We start from the raw sequence: 16,235 nt of genomic DNA on the forward strand, positions 1-16,235 counted from the left end.
CAAATAGATTCAGCCACCAACACTAGCTACAGTTCGTTTAGACACTCTTCCTCTTTTCATTCTAATTAAAGACTCTGGAGTAGTAGATTAGTATCTTATCCATGCCAATACTTGGCTTTGGGAACTATGAATTACAAGTAGTATTAACATAGGTTGAGCATTTAGCTTCTGTTTAATATTGGCTAAGACCCAAAAGAGGAGGGAGAATGAAGTAAATTATAATTACAACATTTTGGGTTGCAATCAACAACAATTGTTATTAAAACAGCTGATCATTATCAATATGGTATTAGGAAAATGAATGTCACCAGCTGTGAAAGACTTAATCAAGGAAATATTTATATACAATGAGAGAGAGATGTGAACGGTTTCATAGAGAAACCTTGCAGCAAGAAGCATGATGAGGAAGACTAGGCAGTGGCTGCTGCTGAGCTTGTTCAACATGTGATGCTAGGAGAAGGGTGCAGACAAGGTTGCGGTCACCATACACATTATCCACACGCCCTGATATAACAGTGCAAAAGAACTCAATGTTAGGTAAAATTAAGCAGGCATAGACTAGAAACGCATTAAAGTACTCAAGGTTTGTCACCATTTGTAGCATTTGCATCCTGCGAATAATCATGGACTAAGTAGAGTAGATCTCGTATCAATGATTAAAATGCATGTGGTGCTTGAATGATTGTAATATTGCAAGTATTAATTGATAAAAGAAACAGTGAAGTTCCTCAATTATAGACAACAGATCAGTCTGAAAGAACAATGGTTTACATGAAAAGTAAGCAATTAAGAGATGGGGTATCAAGGCAACTATATAACATCCAAAAGTTGACACCACCTTCTCTGAGGATCTCCTGAACATATCAATAGATATATATGAACCAATAGAGTGTCCAACCTTCACAAAGAAACTAATGTCAGCTACTACAAATTTCAGGACAAAAACAAGAAATCAAGTCACACAATATTATACGCTTTCCTAGGATCACAGGAAATAACACAAATGATTCAATTGGTTATCTCTACGCTAGAGGAGTCAATTGACTTATTACAGTAATAATAGAGATCATTGCCTGAAAATGACATATGGACAGAAAGCAATGAAACTACATAAGTCATTGTAGTTCAAGGACTGGAATAAAAATGACAGTTTCCATTGCCAAGTCACTCAACAAAGTTGGGTAATACTCTGTTACTTGGAAAGTGCATTTTTATCAAAGTGCAAAACTCTTCTTCATTTGAAGCACAGAATGAAGAACACCACAATTAAAAATCAGATAAAGAGAGGGCATTTATAATTCTAACATCTTTGTTGAGAATATTTGGGATCACAGTATATGTAAAAAATAAAATTAAAAGAAACACCTAAAACAAGGACAACTTTAGACAAAAACTCCCCCCATATTAGCAAAATATTAATACTCAGACGTGTTTATGCACCAACGAATCATTAACAAGTACACACTAATCCCTCTTGTCATGTGTAGGAGAGTGGTGAGACAAATGGATAACTGAAACTACAGAATGCATAATTTTTGTCAAAGGAAACAGAGAGATTCAAAGAAACATTACATTTTCTGAGCAACGTGTGTCAACCCTGTGAACACTTTCAATGGCTAACTGAAACTTGGAAAACTATGGGCACTGCAAAAAACAAAACCAATGGATATATTATCATTGGGAAAAAACAAATTAAAAAAAAAAAACCGAGCAACATTTATGGAATTAAATCGATTGGAAAGGGGGAAAAAATACCTTGACTACTGGGTAATATGACATCCATTTGCAGATAGCACTAGCACTAGAAAAATCGATCAATTTACATTCCCATATATTTATGGGAAGAGAGGAGTCATGGGTCGGAGCTTGAGGGAAGGTGGGGAAGAGGGTGAAATGGGTTTCTGGAAGGAAGAGAATACACTGGCGTCGGACTGGGGTTGTCTTCCAAAAGATGGATTTCTCACCTGGGCTCTTCGCCGGCGTCGGACCGATGTAGGTCTTCCTTCATCAATCTCTGGTGGGCGTGGAATTCTCCGAAGGCACAGGCTTAGCTAGGGTGAGGAGTGGAAAAAAAGAGAGACGAGCGTGTAAAATTTTGGTATTTATATGCTACAGTACTTTCAGCTGAGCTACAGTGCTTTCAGCCAAATTAATCACCCACGTTTTTACAACTTATTTGCTATAGTGTTTTCAGTTTTCAGTTTTCAGTTTCAGCAACAATAAGTTCAATCCAAACGGACCCTTTATGGACTTCACAAAATTTCCATCCTCCTGGGATGATCCGTCCAACTTATGGACCTAATTTATATTCGCCCACTCTATTAGACTTAACAAAATATCCATCCTCCTGGATGAACTGTCCACTTTATGGACTTCGTAAAATTTTCATCCTCCTGGGATGATCCGTCCACTTTATAGACCTAATTTATATTCGCCCACTCTATTGGACTTAACAAAATATCCATCCTCTTGGGATGAACCGTCCACTTTATGGACTTCATAAAATTTCCATCCTCTTGGGATGAACCATCCACTTTATGGACTTAACAAAATTTCATAGAAAAACACATCAGTCATATCTGAATATTCCTCTTATTATTAAACCAAAAGTAGTTCTTAAAGGAAAAGGAGCTTTAAAAAGAACACTTCTTGTAGCAAAAATAAACCGTCTAGATAGTAAACTAGAAAATTGGAGAATGTTGCAATAATTAACTTAAACTAGCAAAATTTGAATAAACTGAGAATCTGTCGAATGTTGCTTTCTACTGGTAGTACTTTCTTAGGTGCTCGGTGTTCCATGGATGGTGCAGTTTTTGCCCATCTAGTGTCTTGAGGTGGTAGGTGTCTTTCCTTTGCCATGACGTAATTCTGTAGGGTCTTTCCCAGTTGGGGCCGAGCTTTCCTTGGATAGGATCTCTGGCGGTGCCCATTACCTTCCTCAAGACAAGTTCTCCGACTTGGAAGTCCTTGTGTCTAACTCTGGAATTGTAGTGCTTAGCCATGAGATCTTGATAACATGCCAGTCTTTGTTCAGCTGTTGTTCTAACCTCGTCTAGTAAGTCCAATTGCAGGCGCATAGCCTCGTCATTCCTCCGTTCATCATGATTGTCCACCCTGTAGCTTGTGAGTCCAACTTTGGCTGAGATGATTGCTTTACTCCCGTATGCTAGTCGAAACAGTGTCTCCCCCGTGGGTGTTCTTGCTGTTGTCTGGTATGCCCATAAAATGCTTGGAAGTTCCTCTGGCCAGATGCCCTTTGCCGCCTCGAGCCGAGTCTTGATGATCTTAAGCAAGGATCGGCTCGTAACCTCAACCTGCCCATTGGCCTGCGGGTGGGCAGGTGACAAGTAGTGATTCTTGATTCCTAGCTTCGAACAAAAGTCCATAAATGCGTTGTTGTCGAACTGCTTTTCGTTGTCAGAGACAAGCACTCTTGGTATCCCAAACCTGCAGATGATGTTCTTCCAAACAAAGCTCCAAATATTCTTTTCCATGATAGTGGCTAGGGCTTTTGCTTCCACCCACTTGGTGAAGTAGTTGATGCCAACTACAAGAAATTTCAGCTGCTTGACTGCTGTCGGGAAGGGGCCTATGATATCTAATCCCTATTGAGCGAACAGCCATGGGGCCATCATAGGAGTGAGTTCCTCCGTTAGTTGTCTAATGGCATTGTTGAACCTCTGACACTTGTCGCAGGTTTTGATATAAGATTATGCATCCTTTTGCATGGTGGGCCAATAATATCCTGCTCTGATCAGCTTGAGCACTAACGATCGTGCCCCCGAGTGGTTTCCGCAGACCCCCTCGTGAACTTCTCTCATGACGTACTCTGCTTTCTCGGGGACTGAGCATCTCAGGTAAGGGTGGGAGAAACCTCTTTTGTACAAAACATCATTCATGAGAACAAATCGCGAGGCTTGGACCTTCAACTTCCTTGCTTCATCCTTCGCATCAGGCAGCGCATCCCATTCTTTAGGTAGGAAATTAATGGCATGGTCCAGTTGCTTTCAAAGCCTATCTCCTACACATTTGTACTATTTTCTATAAGCAACGAGGTTTGGACGAAAGATAATACCTGATTGGGGACAAGTATGCGTTCTGCTGAGGTAGTCTTAGCAAGTCGATCGGCTCATTCATTCTCCTCCCTTGGGATTTAGATGAACTTGATTTGGAGACTGCCAATTCGACCCTTAACCCTATCAAGGTATTTTTTTCATCCTTTCATTCTTGCATTCATAGCTGCCGTTGACTTGACTAGTTACGACTTAGGAATCGCAGTGTATGATCATGTTTTCAGCCCCTGCTGCTCTTACGAAGTCCAACCCTGCTATTAAGGATTTATATTTTGCTTCATTGTTGGTCGTTGGAAACTCAAGTCGGATCATGCACTCGATCCTATCTTCCTCTGGAGAGATGAGTACTACATTAGCCCCTCTTGCTTGCTTATTGGAAGACCTATCCATGTAAATGTTCCAATGCGGAATCTCTTCTACCCCTTGGCCATCCATCAAAGTGAATTTAGTAATGAAGTCAGCCACAACCTGTCCCTTTATAGCTGTTCGCAGACGGTACTGTATGTCAAATTCACTCAACTCAACTACCCATAAAGCCATCCGTCCTGCAACCTTGAGAATACTCATGGTTCTTTTCAAAGGCATATCCATTAAGATAACAATGGTATGTGCTTGGAAGTACGGCTTGAGTTTTCGTGCCGCGGTTACTAATGCAAGGGACAACTTCTCCATATGGGGGTACCTTTCTTCTACTTCTCGAAATGCTCGGCTTTTAAAGTAAACGGGTCTCTGCGATCCATCTTCCTCTCTTACCAAAGCTGCGCTAACAGTGGCTTGCGAGACAGTTAAGTATAGGTAGAGCTCTTCCCCTGGCCTGGATAGGCTGAGCAATGGAGGAGACGAAAGATACTCTTTTAGGTTTTCAAACGCCTGATGGGACTCATCCATCCACTCAAACGATCTCTTCAATATGCGGAAGAAGGGAAGGCATTTGTTCGTTGACCTTGAGACGAACCTATTTAGTGCCGCTATCTTACCATTCAAACTTTGCACCTCCTTAACCGTCTTCAGTGGGGCTAGCTCCATTATAGCTTGTACTTTCTCTAGATTGACCTCTATACATCTTTGGGATACCGTGAATCCTAGGAACTTTCCCGTAGTAACCCCGAACACACACTTACTCGGATTTAACTTCATATTGTATGTTCGGAGGGTGTCAAAAGTCTCTCAGAGGTCGCTCAAGTGATCGTCTTCTCGTAAGCTTTTCACTAGCATGTCGTCTACATAGACTTGCACATTTCTCCCAATCTGGTGCGTAAACATCTTGTTCATTAATCTCTGGACGTTGCCCCTGCGTTTTTGAGTCCGAATGGCATTAACTTGTAGTAGAAGAGTCCCCAGTTGGTAACAAAGGAAGTTTTTTCTTAATCAGCTTCCTCATTTTTGATCTGGTTATAACCTGAAAAAGCATCCATGAAGCTCAGAAGTTGGTGTCTCACGGTTGAGTCTACCAAGGTATCTATCCGTGGGAGTGGATAATTGTCCTGAAGCCAGGCTCTATTGAGATATGTGAAATCAACACACATCCTCCATTTTCCATTGGCCTTTTTTACCATAACCACATTTGCCAACCAGTTGGGGTAGTACACTTCTCGAATGAAATCTGTATCCAACAACTTTTGAACTTTTTTAGCTATGGCTTTGTCTCTTTCCTGAGCGAACACTCGCTTTTTCTGTTGGATGGGAGGTGATGAGGGTGACACATTCAACTTATGAACTATGATCGAATGGTCAATCCCTGGCATGTCCTCATGACTCCAGACGAACACATCTTGGTTTTCTTTTAGGAACGTCGTGAGCGCCTGTCGTACCGGCTGACTAGACAACGTTCCCATTCTAGTCGTCCGTTCGGGCCTTGATTCATTAAGGGTCACTTCTTCTAGTTACTCAACTGGCTCTGCTATTGCCCTTTGTTCCTCTATGCACATGGTTTGTTGGTGATCATCCATTTCCTGCATGGCAATGTAGCATTCGCACGCAGCCGCCTGATTCCCCCGCAGCTCTCCTACTCCATAATTCATAGGGAATTTGATCATTAAGTGGTAGGTTGAAGTTACAGCCTTCCATGAATTGAGAGTGGGTCGTCCGAGAACGGCATTGTAAGCGGACGAGAAGTCGACCACGAGGAATGTTACATCCTTAGTGATTTGCTAGGGGTAATCACCTACCATTACTGACAATGTGACGACGCCTAGGGGGAACACCCTTGTCCCTCTGAAACCTACGAGGGTAGCATTTGTCGGGTCCAGTTCTCTATCAATCCTCATCTGCTGGAATGCCGAGTAATACAAGATGTCTGCTGAGCTACCATTGTCGACCAGAACCCAGTGCATGTTGTAATCCCCTACTCGTAGGCTGACAATAAGTGCATCATCATGCGGGTGGTGAAGCCTTCGAGCATCTTCTTTAGAGAATCCGATGACGGGGTTGTCTATCCATGCCATTTTAGGTATGGATCCTGTAAGTTGGACATTCTGGGCCATCCTGAGGTAGGTCTTGCGGGCTTTTTTGGACGACCCAGTGGTCGTTGTGCCCCTTACGATCATTCTTATATATCCCATGGGCGGTCTAGGACGTTCATTCTTTCATCGTGGGGCCTGTTCCTAGGGTGGATCTGTTCTTTCCTTACTAACGAACCTCTGCAGTTTCCCTTGTCTTATTAGAGCTTTTATCTGCTATTTCAAATCATAGTAGTCAGCTGTGTCGTGGCCGTGGTCACGGTGGAAACGGTAGTATTTATCCCTTAACCTCTTATTGGGATCTCCCTTCATCTTGCCAGGAAACGTCAAAGCTCCTTCGTCTTTGATCTGCATCAAGATTTGGTCTATCGGGGTTGTCAGCGTTGTGAAACTTATGAATTTCCCAGTAAGGGGTTTGGAGCGTCGGTCTTCCCGTCGTTCTCTGATCCTAGCCATCTTGTGCCCCCTATCTTGCCGAGCGTTCTCCTGTCTTTCCCTCTTTCTAGGCTTCTCTTCTCGGGCCAATAATGCATCCTCTGTGTTCATATATTTGGTAGCCCTATAGAGTACATTTGATATGGTTTTTGGATCATTCTTATATAGAGAAAATAGGAACTTTCCTTTCCGTAGGCCATTAGTGAACACTGCTACGAGTATTTTGTCATCTGCTTCATTGATCGAGAGGGCTTCCTTGTTAAAATGGGTTATGTAGGACCTCAGCGTCTCATCCTCCTACTGCTTAATGTTCATCAGACATGCAATAGACTTCTTATACTTGTGTCCCCCGATGAAATGCAAGGTGAATTGGGCGCTTAACTCCTTGAAGGAACTAATGGAGTTGGGCGTCAGCCTGCTGAACTAGATCCTTGTGGGGCCCTTCAGCGTAGTGGGAAAGGCTCTGCACATGATCTCATTCGGTATCCCCTGAAGGTGCATCAGGGTCTTGAAAGACTCCAAGTGATCCAACGGGTCCTTCTTTTCGTTGTAGTTTTCCACCTGCGGCATTTTGGTGGAAGGGGAAAAGAAGTGACGGGTGCTGTGAATGGCGAATCCGTTCGGTGGACCAAGTCATTGAGGTCGCTCGATACTCGCCTTTTGAGGCGTGCATCATAAAATCCATTCGTTCTCTCATCATCTGCATCTTCGCAACAATGTGGGGTGGAGCCGTATCAGCGATTGATGGATGGCTCATGTCCTATCTTTCTGGTTTGCTTGGGGCATTACTTCCTTCCGGCCCCTCTAGGTCTCTTTGTGCAGCACTGGTACCTACTTGGTCCTCCTCCTAGGTGTTGTGTCCCACATTCTTCTGACGCAACTGCTCTTCTAGGTCTTGATTTTGTCTGGTGAGACGTTCCACTGCTGCTGTAAGAGTTTGGACCTACCTTTCTAGGGCAGTGGGTCGCAGCTTGTCTCCTTGAACGTTGTTGGTGGTCGCCATCGAGTGAGTAAGTACCATGCAACTCTTTGTTCGGGAAGCGTTTGTGTGGCGTACAAGTCGCTGTCATTCCCACAGACGGCGCCAACTGATGATGTGAAAAAATCACCAGTGAGCTACACAGTCCTTGCACGCTCGCAACAACACTTGCACAATAATAAGAAAGGACCTAATATAGAGCACCGGTGTGGTGCCAGCCAAATACCCTCCGAATGTCAAGTTAGAATCTTTTCACAACTCTAGAGTGCCAAAGCTGGGGTGAATTATGTGTACCTTTTTCTTGAGGGTCTTTAGGTTTTTATAGTCGTGTAGAGCCAGACTCCTTTGCTTGCGTAACAATTCTTTTCCTTATGGAGAAGATCCTCATTAATGCGCGTATATTTCAGAACTCTCCTTGTATTAGAATTCTATTTATGTTGGGACTTTATGAACTAGGGCTAATCATGCATGGCAAGTATTTTCCATTTAGGGTTTCTTGGAAACTATATAAAGACAAGTTGGACGACATGTGGCCGTTTTATCCGTCCACTCTGTCTCCGTTCATACATGATCCATTTACCACAAGCCCACTCGTCTAACACCATCAGGTCCACCTAAGTCGATCCGTCATCTCCAATTTTTTCCTCTTCACAAACTTTGATTGTTAAATTACAAACTTTTTTCTCTTAATAATCATATTATGTGAAAAGCCAACTGTAAGCATATTCGGGAATAGTGGTAAATCTGACATAATTTGTATTCTTAAACTAAATGGATTCATCATTTTAGTTTTGACAAGGGGAAGGGTTTTTCCTATATATAGATAGGATCACTAAAAACACAGGATGTTTTTGTAATGATTTAACCTTAGTTAAATAAATTTCTGCATAAAAAATAATAATCATAATAATCTGAGTTATCCACTTTGTTTAAATTCACAACTTAAATTACTTTTTTGCATGTTCATAAATAATAATCATGATATTGTGTACATAACATTTATTATTAAATATATATATATATATATATATTGACTTTACCGAAAACAGATGATGTGAATGCCAAGCAATGCTAGTATCACCTCAAAATTCATAAGAATCTACAATACCCAATTTCCCTACAACCCCTCACTTGGGCCTATCACTATCCACTAGCTTCTTTTTTTCTTTTTCTTTTTTCTTATTCTTTTAAAATAATAATAATAATAAATGGTACATGTGCGAGGGAATTGGCAAATTGAGTGTAGTGAGATTATTGTGAATTTTGTTGTGAGCTCAGTTGTATTAATACCTCTCACACACATTCTTCACAGTGGTATATACTTGTACTTTTGTTTTTTCAAATTAATTCTCGCCTTTTTTATTAATCTTATTTTTTCGTATAATTTTTTTTTTTGGGAAAAGATTTTTTTTTTTTTTCGTATACTTGTACTTTTGATTGATTTATTTCTAAATATTCTAAATAGTATATTGCTAGTTGCAGTTAGCTTCGTTATTTGCACTTATTCCATCAAGCGCATCATTGAAGATGGTTGAATTTCTTGTCTTTTTTCCCTTGATTGCATGTAAGTCACTGTTTTTCTTCGTAATTAAAGTTTTGTTGGTTGCTGCATTATCTTCTTTTTTTTTTCTTTTTTCTTTTTTTTTTTTCATTCCTTTGAATTAACTGTCTCTACATATTAAATAAATTGAACTCATGTATAGATCACAATCACAATGATTAGTCTAGCTAGATGTAGCATCTAGCTTCCTCAAAGGTTTTATGCTTTTGTTTACTAACCTTCAACCAAAGAAAATGCTCTTTTTCTGTTTAAGAGTTCAGCTGATTTATATATATATATATATATATATTTTTTTTTTCTCTGCTCCGAAATTTGTATTATTTTAAAGTAAAATAAAAATTATAAAATAAAATAGCAATTATAAAACTTATTATAATGATTTGTATTAGCATTTTTGTGGAAATTGTTAATGTGATTCTCATAAACAACAAACTTCGAATAAAATTGCAATTAGTGAATGTTCAAAATTTCAAACATTTGGAGCTTGAGCAAAACTTACTTAGAGCATTCTCATCAAGAGTTTTAAAAATTTTAAGATTTAGCATCTAAAAACCTAACTTTATAGCGTTTAACACATCACTTTACAATACTTCTAATATCAAAACTTCTATTTATTTTTTTACCATTTCATTTATATATTTTTTTTCTTTATTATTTTTTATTCTTCATCTCTCTCTCTCTCACACAGCAAAAAAAAAAAAAAAAANTTTGGTCTCTACTTCTAGCCAACTCTTCCGACATAATTGTATCAGAAAACCAAACCCCCAAAAAAAAAATAATAAATGAAGTTCTCTATATACCTTTATGGCCTAGTTTATGTCCTTGGCACGTCTACATGCAATCATTAAAAGTGAAATCCTTTTCTTCTGCAATTTATTACTTAGGTTTTTATTTTCTTTCTTTTTTTTCCTCTTCTGTCAACTTCTTTCCAGATCTTTACAAGTTTAGTGTAGAATATATATAATGACAAGTTTGAATGGAAATGGGTGTTTCCAGCCTTCCACGTGAACTTTCTCATCAGCCTGTAATATTAATAGTGTGGGGATAAAGGCCCAAATTTGCATGTTGGGCCTTGGACCCTATTTGAAGATGTGGGTACGTTCGAGGAGGAGTAAAAGATTGGGAAAGACCCCAAAGTGAAGAATCCAGTAAGGAAAAGATAAAAGAATATAATCCGAGGAGTATATTGTCCTCGGATTTGGAGAGTATCGGTCAAGCAAATACTTGGGCAGTTTGGGGGAACTTCCAGGAAGTTCCCATGATAAGGATGAATCTCCTGCTCGTATAAAGATGATAAGAAGTGAGAAATATCTAAAGAAAAAGCTGCTACCACTGCATTTAATACACTGCAGCAACTTTCCTGGCCGCATTTATGTGGAGAAGACTCCTGAACAGTGCAATCTTAGCTGCTACCACTCATGGAGAATCAAAGAGGATACCTGATGAGACATGTACTCAAGTGAATGCTTAAATGAAGAACAAGTGTACGATGAAGAAGGTTGAAAAGAGATATATAAATGTAAGAGACCTCTCATGAAAAGGGGGATCGGAAGAAAGAGAAAAAGAAGAAGAAGAAAATTTTAATGTAGCTCTAAGAACTGTACTAACGTTTCAAACAATAATTTATCTCCTCGGACATCAATTTATTCAAGTTTAAAGTGTGTTTTCGCACTGATTCATCCCTTAAAATCTTGATTAACTGTTGTTTAATTCACAAACAGCCCAGTTTTTTCACCCACTTTCAACAAATTCATTGTATTGGGCTTATTGGGCTTATTGGGCTCCAATCTCTTATCTTTTGGGCTTAGGCCACAAATCTTGACCCTACAATTGGCGCCGTCTGTGGGGAGAGCTTGAGCAAGAGTGAAAACAACGGTTGATGATGGCTGAACCAGGTCAACAACCAGCAAAGTCCGGGGCATCCTAATGTGGTGATCCTTTCCTCAACCTCGAACGAAGAGGTGATCGTGAAGGAAGTGTACACACAGTGCATAATGAGAGAAGCCAGTTACGAGGTGATAGTCGTATCTCCCATGCAAAGGCCAACAAGGACATGTAGCTGGAGATTGACTGGTTGAAGAGGGAGCTGCGCCATGCAAAAAGGAAGCGAGCTTCCTCTGATAGTGACATTTCTTCTAATGATGGAAGAGACATCAGTTACAAACAGAGGTTTCGAACTCCTTCCAATGAGTCTTTCTTTTACGAAGAAGAGCTTCATTGCGAGCGACAGTTTAAAAGCCCGTCGCATAGGGGTGTAGGGAATGATGCTATAAGCCGAGCCTTAGACCAAATCTCCAAGTCTCCATTCACGCGTAGGATTGAAGGGGCGAGACTTCCCCGGTGTTTTAACCAGCCAACATTCACTATTTATAATGGGCGAACTGATCCTGTTAAGCATGTGAGCCATTTCAATCAGAGAATGGCCGTTTATTCCAAGAACGAGGCCTTGATGTGCAAAGTCTTTCCGTCCAGTCTCAGACCCATTGCGATGAGGTGGTTTGATGGCCTAAAGGAAAAATCCATAAACTCTTTCCATGAACTCACTCAAGCATTTGGTTCACGGTTTATGACCTACAGGAGAGTTCCTAAGTCGCTAGCTTCTCTCCTATCTTTGAGCATGCAAGAAGGTGAGAATCTTAAAACATACTCCGACAGATATTGGGAGTTGTTCAATTAGATTGAAGGTGATTTTGATGACGTGGCTATTAGTACTTTCACGCTCGGACTTCCATCCGAGCACGGTTTAAGAAAGTCCCTAACTGGCAAACCCATGACTAACGTGCGCCAGCTCATGGATCAGATTGATAAGTATAAGAGAGTTGAAAAGGACCAGTAGGAAGGAAAAGGGAAGGATAAGGTTATCCCTTAGGAGAGGAGGGATTTCAAGTCGGATAGATACAGCAATAATAAGCCGCGTAGGGATTTTGCTGGACAATCAAGGTCAGCAAATCTTCAAGCAATCAACACTGTATTCAAAGAACCAGTGCATCAAGTTCTTAAGAAGATTAAAAATGAACCATAATTCAAGTGGCCAAACAAGATGGTGAGAAACCCCAAAAGGCGTAATCATAATCTTTATTACCAGTATCATCAGGACCATGGTCATAACACAAAGGATTGCAAGAGTCTGTGGGATCATTTGGACCAACTTGTCCGCAAGGTAAATTGAAACAACTCTTGCATCATTCCAGTGGCCAAGGGAGCCAAGCCAGTTCGGGACCCCGTAGAGATGATTCTTTAAAAGCCCCCTTAGGAACTATCCACGTCGTCCTCGTCGTACGAGGGAGAACAAGATCCTGGCCATCTAGAATAATGTCTGTGACCCATTTACCCACAGGAGATGGTAATCAGGATCTGAAAAGGGCTAAAAGGGAGATTCCACTGGTACTAGGCTTTTCGGACGAGGATAAGATTGGAACCATCCAACCACATGACGATGCTTTGGTAGTTACCCTCAGAATTGGGGGGTATGATGTGAAAAGGGTGATGGTGGACCAAGGCAGTGGGGTTGAAGTAATGTATCCTGACCTTTACAAATGGCTGAAATTAAAACCTGAGGACTTAACTCCCTATAGTTCTCCTCTGGTGGGTTTTGATGGAAAGGTCATTATTTCGAGGGGTCAAATACGGCTACCTGTGCAAGCTGGTACGGAGATAGTAGAGGTGGATTTCATTGTCGTGGACGCATATTCACCCTATACAACGATTGTGGCCAGAGCATGGCTTTATGCACTAAGGGTTGTTCCTTCTACTCTGCACCAGAAGATTAAGTACCCATCTGAAGGTAAGGTCCAAGAAATTTTGGGAGATCAATCTATAGCCAGGAGATGCTTGGTGGCTACCATACAACACAAGCCCGAAACTGAGTCCTCGGCCTATCCAGGAGAAGACTTATAGCAATTAAAACCCTCAGCGGCGCCTATTGATAAAACAGCCGAGGAGACAAAATGTGAAGATTTGTTAAAAGTCACTATTGGGGATGATCCAAAGAAGTTTTTTCAAGTTGGCTCTCAGTTTCCACCTCAAGAAAGGGAAGAGTTAGTTGACTTTCTTAAAAAGAGCATAGATGTATTTGCTTGGAACGCTTATGAAGCCCCAGGAATGGATCCAGGATTTATTTGTCATCACCTAAACGTCAACCCACTGGTCGTCCCTAAGAAACAGCCTCCTTAGCGCCCATCCAAAAAGCATGCTGATGCGATACGAGAGGAAGTAACGAAGTTCAAGCAAGTTGGAGCTATTAAGGAGATGTTTTATCTCGAATGACTAGCTAATACTATAGTGGTGAAGAAAAAGAATGGGAAGTGGGAGTGTGTGTGGATTTTACAGACCTCAATAAGGCGTGTCCAAAAGATCCATTTCCTATGCCCAAAATAGATTAACTAATGGATGCAACGGTAGACCATCCTAGAATGAGCTTCCTAGATGCCTTTCAAGGCTATCACCAAATACCCCTGGCCCTGGAGGATTAAGAAAATACTACTTTTGTTACCCCCACTGGGAACTACCACTATAAGGTGATGTCATTTGGTTTGAAAAATGCAGGATCTACATACCAAAGAATGATGACAAGGATGTTTGAACCACAGTTGGGCAAGAACATTAAGGTCTACATAGATGACATGGTAGTAAAAAGCAAGGTAGTCTTGGAACATGTGGGCGACCTTTCGAACATTTTTGGAGTTCTTAGAAAGTACAAGCTGTGTTTAAATGCCTCCAAATGTTCATTTGGCGTGGGGTTAAGCAAGTTCTTAGGTTACATGGTCACTCATCGAGGGATCGAGGTCAATCCTGATTAGATAAAGGCTATAAACAACTTGCAACCACCTCGGAACCCTAAGGAGGTCCAAAAGTTGACTGGAATGGCCGCTGCTCTGAACCAATTTATCTCTCTGTCAGCGGATAGGTGTAGACCCTTCTTTTTGTTGATTAATAAATGGAAAGGGTTCGAATGGAATGAAGAGTGTGCCTTAGCTTTTCAACAACTTAAAGATTATCTCGCTCAGCCACTAATCATGTCCAGCCCTAAGCCAAACGAGGTCCTGTTTGCCTATATTGCTGTGGCTCCTTTTGCAGTAAGCTTGGTGTTAATAGGAGTTGATAATGGTGTACAAAAACCAGTTTATTACTTGAGCAAGTTATTGCATGAGGTCAAGATTCGTTACCTGCCACTGGATAAGGCCATCTTGGCAGTAGTACTTGGCACACGTAAGCTGCCTCATTATTTTCAAGCAAATACAGTTGTCGTCCTCACCCAACTCCCACTTAAAGTAATACTCCGAAGTGCTGACTACCCAAGGAGGATAGCTAAACAGGGTACCATTTTAAGGGCTTTTGACATCAAGTATATGCCTCACACCTCCATGAAAGGTCAAGTACTCGGGAATCTGGTGGCCGAGTTCACCGAACCCCCATTAAAAGAATTGAATCCGACACAGAACATGGATAGAAAATCGGTTGGCATGATTTCTCAACAAGGTCATTTGTCTTGGAAAGTATATGTAGACGGTGCAGCAAACCAAAAAGGATCTGGAGTGGGGCTAGTATTAATATCTCCAGAGAAGATCATTATTGAAAAGTCACTAAGATTAAGCTTCACGGCAACAAACAATGAGGTTGAAAATGAAGCTCTACTAATGGGAATGGCAATGGTTCAAAGAATGGGAGAAAAATCAGTGGAAATGTTCTCAGACTCAAGGCTAGTCGTCAGACAGGTACTAGGAGAATTTGAGGCGAAAGATGAAAGAATGCAAGAGTATTTAAGCCAAGTTAAATGTCTATAGTCAGAGTTCGAGTCTTTTAATTTGCTACACATCCCCAGAAATGGTAATGCACATACTAATTCTCTGGCCACACTTGCAACCTCTTCGGCATAGAATTTGCCTTAGGTTATCCTCGTCGAAGACTTGCATAAACCCACGGAGATAAGAAGATGTGCAATTTAGATTCATCAAACTAGAGCTGAGCCCAGCTGGATGGACCCTATAATTCAACTCTTGAAGGAAGATACTTTGCCTAAAGAAAGGTTGGAAGCTGACAAAGTTCGTAGGAAGGCTACTAGATTCTAGCTATCCGAAAACCAGAAATTGTACAAATGTTCATATTCAAGGCCGTATTTGTTGTGCGTGCATCCTGAGACAACTGAATCACTCCTCGAGGAGCTACATGAAGGAATTTGTGGAAGCCATACGGGAGGTAGATCCTTGGCTCACAGAGCCATTACCCGAGGCTATTGGTGGCTAAATATGCAAAAGGAGGCCAATGAATACGTTAAAAAGTGCGATCAATGTCAGCGGTTTGCACCAAACATACACCAACTAGGTGGAACCCTTAATCCATTATCCAACCCATGGCCATTCGCTCAGTGGGGCTTAGATATCCTGGGACCATTCCCCAAAGCAGCAAGAAATTGGAGGTATCTTTTGGTCGACACTGATTACTTTACCAAATAGGTTGAAGTCGAACCCTTAGCAAATATCAGGCACATAGACGTGAAGAAATTTGTCTGGAAAAATATTGTCACTCAATTTGGGATCCCTCACACCCTTATTTCGGACAACGATCTTCAGTTTGATAGCAAAGCATTCAGAAGTTATTGCTGTGAATTGGAGATTACAAACAAATATTCCACTCCTGCTTATTCTCAAAGGAATGGGCAAGCGGAAGCTGTTAACAATGTCATACTGAATGGACTAAAGAAAAGACTAGATGATGCGAAGGGAAAATGG

The 16,235-nt window shown here is 41.0% G+C and overlaps 1 protein-coding gene and 1 pseudogene across 1 annotated transcript in view; one reads left to right on the plus strand and one right to left on the minus strand.

The window, feature by feature from the left end:
- Nucleotides 1-595, minus strand: part of LOC112030151 (protein BPS1, chloroplastic-like) — a 12,471-nt pseudogene extending 11,876 nt beyond the window's left edge.
- LOC112030150 (disease resistance protein Roq1) overlaps nt 1-16,235 on the plus strand; it is an 83,768-nt gene that overhangs the window by 51,193 nt on the left and 16,340 nt on the right. The window lies entirely within an intron of this gene.

This window comes from Quercus suber, unplaced genomic scaffold, assembly GCF_002906115.3.
Source record: "Quercus suber isolate HL8 unplaced genomic scaffold, Cork oak 2.0 scaffold_9, whole genome shotgun sequence".
In the NCBI taxonomy this organism is placed as follows: Eukaryota; Viridiplantae; Streptophyta; class Magnoliopsida; order Fagales; family Fagaceae; genus Quercus; species Quercus suber.